Below are 8,439 nucleotides of genomic sequence, written 5' to 3' on the forward strand. Positions count from 1 at the left end.
ATCCCATCTGGCTTGCAAGCTGTGTGTGTTTGATTCTCCTCCTCAGAGCTCTCTCTTCACTGAGACTGCACTTAACATGTTGTATGGTCATCGACTATTTGCCGGCATCTGTCTCCTGCTTGCTTCCAAGTGCTTCGAATCAGAGTCTAGGATCTGGAGAGTGTGAACTGGTCCGTGTGTTAGCGCTCACTTTGTTCCACAGTGACAGCATTTGCATCTCACTGTGGAACAAAGTCGGGGAGAGAAACTCCAAAACTTCTTGTACACTTCTGCCTGGGAGAGCTCTTGGGGTGCTGTAGGCCCTCTGTACATGTTAGATAAGAGAATGAGTGAGTGAAAAATACCTGCTTCATAGGGTTGTCGGGATTATGTCATGGATATCAACCTTTTAAGCACATGTCTTAAAGGGTTGATATTCATGACATAAGCCAGACAACCCTACGTAAGTATACGGCTTAAGGGTTGATATCCATAACGTTCCTAAAGCAATGTTTGGCATACAGGGTGTTTAGGATGTGTGGAGCTGGGTGCTGAGTTATACCTAAAAAAGAATACTTACCTAGGAGTGAGAAGCTTCATTAACTTGTTGTGTGACCTTGAGAAAATCCTTTCCCCTTTCTTAGCCTCTGTCTCCCCATTTGGACACTGGGTTAGATGACCAGAAAGTTATCTTTTCATTACTGGTTTTTTAATGCGTGTCCCATTGTCTCCCTCATCCAACCCTCCCCCAACCACACACACACACACACACACACACACACACACACACGTGCACACACACGCTCGTCTATTAATCTCCACTGCCCCTTGGCACTCTCTCTCTCTTTCATTTCCTTGACCAGAGGCCCCATAAGCTTATTAACCTCTGTTGTCCATGTTCCTCCAATATTCCTGCTTTAACAAAACAGCAACAATGTCCTTTTGAATTGGCTTTTATCAACGAGCAAGATCTGTTTTGTGGGCCAGAGTGTGCTGGTTCTAAATGGAAAGTAGAAGTCATTTCCACCTCACTTACTCCATAAATGCAGGGTTCTGCCGGCTGCCTCTGCACCAAGATGGAAAGAACATCTATCTTCACAAATGTAGGCGACACCGTAGAGGCAGCCCTTCAAGGGACAAGGGAAAAAAAGCTTTCCATTCCAAAAGGAACAGGAAGGCTGGAAACTAAAAATTCCTCCTAGAACAGGAACAAAATCACACTCCAGGGTCACTTCCAACTTCACAATTCTTGACACTGAGATTCATAGAATTTAAGATTCTAAAGTTGTGAGTGAATGTATAATTAGTCGATTTGAAGCTTCTATGAATCCTCAAATATTCTACGGTTCCATGATCCAGTTTTTCTATAAGATGAGGGTCCAGGATCTTATGATTCTCTGACTTGATTGACCCAGGGTGAGGTTTTTTCAACCAGTGGATGAGTCAGAAACACCTGGGGAGCTGGGCAAAAGATGCAAATTCCTGGGCTTTCATAGCAGAGATTTTGGTTTGCGCCACGTGGGATGAAGCACAAGAATCTGCAATTTTTTAACAAGTCCCCCACTCCAGTGGTTCTGAGTAGGAGTGGGCTACTCTTTGACATATAGTGTTGTAGGGAGCCTATAATTCTGCGATTCTAAAATGGTCTTTTGCATGATTCTAGTATCCTGCAATAACTGTTATTCTATTTCCCTGTGGCTAAGAAGGTTTAATGTGTAAAAACTGTCTTTCCAAGCATGAGTTTCACAGGTGGAGAGGAAAAGGGACCAAGCTTCCTGAGGGTGGACAGACACTCAGGAAGGGCACCCTCTTGAGAGCAAGGAAAGCAAACTTTGATGCTACACAGATTGTCCCTGGGCAAGTCCGGATCTGGGACTCAGAAATGAGGTTGCTTGGTTGGGGTCATTGGCTGGCTATAGCGAGAGGCCATCAGGGAATAGTTCTTGATGGACAGGGACGTCCAAACACATCTTAAAGAGTTGAAAGGACTGAGGTTGGAGGAAGGGAGATAGAAGTCATAAATGAGAGCTAGAAAAAGAACCAGATGCAAGAGGGGAAAGATTTGTTACCAGAACATTCTTCCTTTGATAGGATGGGGGGCAAGGGGACCGCAGACTGGTATGCAAACATGAAAATGCAAGGTTTCAGGAAAGCACCGGATGAGAAGGAACTAACCATGTGAAGAAATCTAGGGGTACAGTGTGGGCTGGAAAAGGACTGCTTTGACATGCTAATGAGTGCCTGAATCTGGGAGGTGGGACAGGATGAAGGTTCACGCGGAGGACCTCTGAGGAGGTGCTGGGCAGATGCTGGGTTGGGAGAGAGGCTCTGAGTTAGGGACAGGGCTTTGGGATACGGAGGAGCTCCCCAGGGGAATTTTCACAGGGACTTCATGCACCACCAATGAGTCAGAGTTCAGATGTTGAGCCTGGTACCCTCTTTCTGTGAAACAAAAGTGAAGAATGAACCCAGGTGGCATGGTTTCTGCCTGTAATCTCAGAGCTTTGAGAGGCTAAGGCAGGATTGCTTGAAGCCAGGAGTTCGAGACTAGCCTGAGCAACATAGTGAGACCTTGTCTCCACTGAAAATGAAAAATAAAAATCAGCAGGCTTGGTGGTGCACTCCTGCAGTCCCAACTACTCAAGAGGCTGAGGTGGATCACTTGAGCTCAGGATTTTAGGGCTATGATTGTACCACTGCACTCTAGTCTGGGCAACAGAACAAGACCTTGTATCTTAAAAAATAAAATAAGAATGAAGGGTGCTGGGGCTTCTGCAGCTTCCCAGGTGGGACAGGAGCCAGCAAGTTGGAATAATCAGGGCCCTTCTGGTGGGGGCAGAATATATAAGGAGGGGTCAGTCACTCTCTATGACATATTTTGCCTGCATACCTGCCCAGTGGTAATGACACATTCGTGGCTGTACACACACACCTTTACTGCCCTACACAGTAGCAGTGACACATGTTCCAGCCCACTGTGACACACTCATACCTGCAATCTTACCACTGATGGTTACACAGCACGACATCATTTCATACTGATGGTAACACCCTGTCACCTGGGGCATCCCTGGTTGACAGCAGCACTTAGACATACACCAATATACAGAAATGGTGACATGTCTCCAGAGTGTTTGTGCCTGGCACAGTCTATTTAAATGGTGCCCCCTGTGGTTGTGCAGTATACAACCTGCACAGCTGTATGTGGTGCTCTTGCCTTACAGCTAAATGCTCAAGCAATGCCACTGACTTACTCTCTGCTAACAACACCCCACTTAGGTCTATACCATCACACACCAACAACACACTCACACCAGTCACTTTCCATCGGGAGGGAAACACCACCACACACTGAGAGTCACAGACCCACGCCTGCCCTGACACACACTGATGATGACACACAGTGCCTGTGTCACTGCACAAGAGTGCTGCCACTCTCCCACACTGCCGGACACCGAAATACACAATTGCACACTTATGGGTTCACTCTCACATTGTGCCATTCCATGTTGAAGGAGGCAGACTGGGACCCTCACAGTGATGGCATCGGGCCATTGTCAGTGACAAGAGGGAAGGCACTCATCAGATGAGTGAGGTGGCCCAGGGCCCTTCTCTGTGTACCACCCCCACAGTTCTGTTTCCTCGGGCACATGGCCAACCTCCCAAATCAAGACCAACTCTGCCCCTCCAGGCTCACACTAGAATGACAGGATGTGAAGTCAGTGTCTGGAGCATTTCAATGTCTCCGTGCACCCACCAGTGTAACTCCCAGCAAGCTCAGGACCAGTCAGCGAGCTCCAGATCAGAGCTGGTGCCTGGCATTTCCTAGACACCCCCTCACCTCCCACATGGCATCCAGGATGCCCTCTGGTCTGAGGCAATTGCTGGGAAGAAATGGGCTGACCTTTGGACAGGTGCTTTATGCACGTTTTCTCACTGATCATCGCATTTATGTTCTGTGGCAGTTGTCATTCCTCACACATTGTTCCTCAGTCCTTACACAAAGTACTAACATTAGCTCTCTTGATTGGCTTCCTACTGAACATTCAAGGCATATACCTATCATCTTACAAATCTGTTCAAATCTGGACCCCTCCTCCTGCCCCAAGGGCACATAAATAAAAGTGGAAATTCAGCTCCAGCCAGGATAAGTCACCTGAAGCAGAGCCACATCTATATTTTACCAGGTGACTCTTAGAAGCTGTCTACAGAGCAGGCTCAGCAAGGACTTGCACTGGGCCTGTTTGCACTCCCGCGGGATTAGAGATGCAGGAGATAAAGGAAATGCTGGCAACCCACATGACATAGGACCCCAATCTGGGTGTGAATTCGTGGCAGGTTTTTTTTTCCTTTTAGTGAGAAAATGGAGAACAGGGAAGACTATAAATGCCAATGCAAAAAAAAAAAAAAATCTGCAGAGCAAAAGTTACATTTCCATAGGCTGTGGGATGTGTCAGGAGAAAAGCAGCCCCACGTACTGGAAGGACCACAGAACTCAGTGTCAGGCAAGCCTGGTCTGGAACTCTAGCTCTGCCAAAGACTCATTTTATCTCCCTGGGCCTCAACTTTCCCATCTTGAACATAAACACTTGTATAAATTAAATGAGAAAATGTAAATTATATAAAGCACCAAGGTTGACAACTGAGACATAATAAAAACTCAAATATTCACTATTATTAGTAGTATTTTAATCATTAGGAAATGGTTATCATATTCAGCAACTTTTTCAATAAAAGTAGGGCATCTGGGTAGTATGTCAGGGCTGGTAACACTGAATAGGGAGCAGGTACTCATCTGTTCATCATCTTTCTTTAATGTTTAAAGTGTCATGATTTATCCCCTCATTGCTCAACAAAATGAAGTCACCAAAACTTGGCTGAGCTGCCTTCCTATTCACCAATAAGATTTTCTGTAGCGAGACACAGTTCGTGTCAGCTTAGGCAGTTTTTTATAGACTCAAAGATGCTTGGGTTCAAGAAGGGCTTTGGCCATCACCTGGACCATCCTCCCACCCACCTGCCATCTTCCAGAGATGGAGAACCCACAACCCCACATGGGGCAGTCCATGCTATGGCTGGACAGCTCCGATGGAGAGCAGATTCTTCCTCTCAGAGCTTCTGCCTGCTTCCTTTACCTTTCCCCCATTGCCCTAATTCTATCGCCAGCAATAGAAAAAGCAATAGTACTACTCTTCCCCTGCCACAGTTATTCATCCATTCAAGCACTTCCTTAGCACCTACTTTGCCAGGCACGTTACTAAGTGGGTGAATTATAAATTAAGCAGGAATTGCCAGCCCTTCAAGGGCTAATGCCCACTCAGTGTTCTTTCTTCCAGGTGAAAGGTCCTCAAATCCTCCAACTTTCCCTCATTTGACCTGATTTCCAGATGCCCACCAACAAATAAAGCCCCTTCTCAAGCCTGACATACTCAAGCTTCTCAAAGTCCATCGTAACGTGTGGTTCCCAGAACTGAGCTCAGCATTTTCCCTAACCCTCAGCTGAATTTGTAGCCCAGCTCAGTTGACTTCCATGTCAAAAGCAACTTCAGTTGTGGAAAAACCCCAGTTGTAACCAGAGTGCTGCCAGCCAGGTCCTATTTACTGAGCATGTTCTTGAAGCACATGAAGAAAGAGGGGACGAGGAGGACTGTGACTCTTGAAATGACATGATGTCAGATCTCTATGCTCAGAACTCCCCTCAGGCAAACTTTGAGCTTTGCATTAGTGGAAAGTCTAAGTCACTCTAATCAAAGAGCCTCCCTGCCACTGCCATCCTCCTCTGAGCATCTGCCCTAGGAAAGGGAAGAAAAATAAAGAATAAGCGTTCTATGCTGATGGCCCAACACAGCGCTCACCATGGAATGCAGCCCTAAAGGAGGGGCCTTCCTTACACAAAGCCTATAAGGGAATAACAGACATAGGCTTCAGAAGGTGATTCTCCAGGTGCCGAGGATGGGTTTACCAGTGGCCTCTGACTTGCAGGGGCTCTCTCACTTTAAGGCCTCTGCTGTGATCGTGTGTGAAGGGATAAGTTCCCTGTCATTGGAGCAAAATCACATCTCTGCAGCTCTTGTTGCCCCTTCCTTGGAAAGAAGACATCCTCTTAGAAGCAGAAGTCATCTCCACCCTGACATACCCTGATGAATGTATAAACTCCTGCAGATCTTTCAAAGGCCTCATGCAAGGCCCTTCCTTTCTGAAGCCATTTTCCTACACATCGAGCTGGATTAAAGGGAGCAATTGGGAGCCAAAAGATGGCAGGCAGAATAAAGAGGCTCATTAGGAGAGAGTAATAAAACAAAAACAGGAGTACAAGCGGAAGAGGAAAGCCTGGGGCTGGGAGCAGATGTTGCGCTGCCTTTTGGAAGTCCTTTTTCTTTCCTGGGCATAGGAGGAAAAGAAATGACCTTCTAGAATAAATTTTGCCAGAGGAGTTCTTATTTTTCACAGGATATCAGATCTCAGAGGGATTGGTGAATGGCTTGCCTAAGGTCCACTGCAGTTTTGCAGCAGCCTCCTCTCTCTGGGTGCACAGTGGAGGTTCCTGACCCACTGTCAGGGTCTTGCCCACACACTCCATCAGTGTTTCCTGAGTGCTCCTGTGGCCGGGCACTGTGCTAGGGGACTGCAAAGATTACCTTGCCATGGTGCAGTCCTGAAGTTGCTCACAGGCAAGAGGCAAGCCAGCAGGTGGAATGGAGGTCGCTGAGGCGAGGGCTTGTCTAGGTGGCAGGAGCCCCAAGGAGTGTGACCACTCTGCCTGGAGAAACCAAGGAGGGCTTTCCCAAGGAGGCAAACTTTGAGCTTTGCTTTAAAGAACCCTTCTTCCACTCCCTGCCCCCACCACTCCTCAGGAGCAGCAAGCCTGTGGGCCTGGAGCTGTGACTGGGATGTATGGCTGCAGGGAGACAGCAGGGGGGTCTGCAAGGGGGAGGAGAACCGTGTAAGGTGGGGGAGGGAAGGGTGGAGAGCGAGAAAAGTGGAGGGAGAAGGAGGGAGAAAGGAGGGAGAAGGAGATGGGGAGGGAGGGGGAGAGGAAGAGAAGGAGGGGACAAGGGGGGAGGGACGGAGGGAGGGAAGGAGGGAGGGAGAGATAGAAGGAGGGAGGGAGGGAGGGAGGGAGAGAGAGAGATTTGAATTTCCCATCTGGAAGGGGAGCGGTAGCACGTCAGGGCCCGGCTAAGGGGCGTGATTGGAGGGCGCCTTCGGCAGCCGCCAGCGGCAGGAGCCGCGGCCCCAGCTCTCCTGGCGGAGTTGCACGCGGCGGCAGGAGCTGGAATAGCAGAAGGAACCGCCTCGTGGAGTCGGGCCGGAGCCCTGCAGTGGCTCAGACTGTTGCAGGGACCTCCAGGTCGGTGCTAGCCAAGGGCCGGGAGGGCGGAGCCGGGCTGTGGGCAACAGGGTCCCAGCTCTCGCCTCGGGGCCTCGGGGTAACTCGGGAAGCTGGGGAGCACGGCTTTCGTGGGGACAGCTCCCCAAGGCTGCCTGGGCGCCGGATGGGGACCGAGTGGCGGTAGCGGGCACACTCCCGAGAGCGCTCTCCGTGGTGCTGGAAGGACAGCTCCCTGCGAGGGGCTGCAAGCAGGCGGCTGCCAACCGAGGGGAGGCGTGGGCCCGAGCCGGAGACCCCGGGCAGAGCCCGAACGGCCGGGCTCCCGAAGCCAGGACCGCCCAGGCTGCGGCGGGAGACTCAAGTCTGAACCCAGAGAACAACTTTGAGCTCTCGGGGGTGGGGGACGTCGATCTAATCTACTTCTGGCTGTGCCTAACCGGGAGCCTGCCGGAGCACGCTTAGCCTGGGAGAAGGGAGCCGCCCCCGAGGGGTACAGCTAGTGCTCCCGGAGTGAGTCAGAGGGCGGCGGCAGGGGGGCGGACAGACCGCAGGTGCAGGGGAGGAGAACGTAAACGTCCACAGGGGATGGGGGCCAAGGGGACTATTCGTCCCTTCTCGGAGGAGCCGCAGCTTGGGCAGCGCACGTTCGTAGCCTGGGGTCTTCGGGATCTGTCCCTTCTGTGCCCTCGATCTCGTCGGCCCCACTCTGCCCCCTCCCCCAGCAAAGTTTGAAACCGGGCCGGGTCTTGGGGTTGAAGGTATGTGTGTTCGGGGAAGGGACGCTCTCCGTAGCCCACCGGAAGCTCCCGGGCAGAGCTGCTGGGTGTGTGGGTCTCCGCGGGGGTCGAGAGAGGGGCGCCGGGGTTCCTGTCCTCTCTTCTGACGGGAAAACGGGAACCCCCGGCCACTTCCGCTTTTCAGCCCGAGCTGGCTCCCTACCTCCTCCCATCCTCCGCTGCCCCTCCCCTCCCCCATGCTTCTCCCATCCCGGGCTGCGGGGTGGGGACGGAGCAGGGGGAGGGGGTGGAGTGACATCTCCCGTCTCTGCCAGTGCCTTTGGCGTAGGGTCCCCTGCCAGAAGCAAATGAGTGTTGAATTGAGTTGCAGTGAATACAGCCCAGACTTGA

General features: G+C 50.8%; 1 protein-coding gene across 3 annotated transcripts in view; it reads left to right on the top strand.

The window, feature by feature from the left end:
- CPLX2 (complexin 2) overlaps positions 1-8,439 on the top strand; it is an 87,863-nt gene that overhangs the window by 68,246 nt on the left and 11,178 nt on the right. Inside the window, exon 1 of one of the 3 annotated variants that reach the window (XM_017518533.1) lies at positions 6,987-7,330. The exons of the other annotated variants lie outside the window; for them this stretch is intronic. The gene's annotated coding sequence lies outside the window, so the exon portion shown is untranslated. Of the gene's footprint in view, positions 1-6,986; positions 7,331-8,439 lie in introns of those variants that run through there. 3 annotated transcript variants of the gene reach the window in all.

The sequence above is a fragment of the Cebus imitator genome, unplaced genomic scaffold (assembly GCF_001604975.1).
Source record: "Cebus imitator isolate Cc_AM_T3 unplaced genomic scaffold, Cebus_imitator-1.0 Scaffold684, whole genome shotgun sequence".
Classification (NCBI taxonomy): Eukaryota; Metazoa; Chordata; class Mammalia; order Primates; family Cebidae; genus Cebus; species Cebus imitator.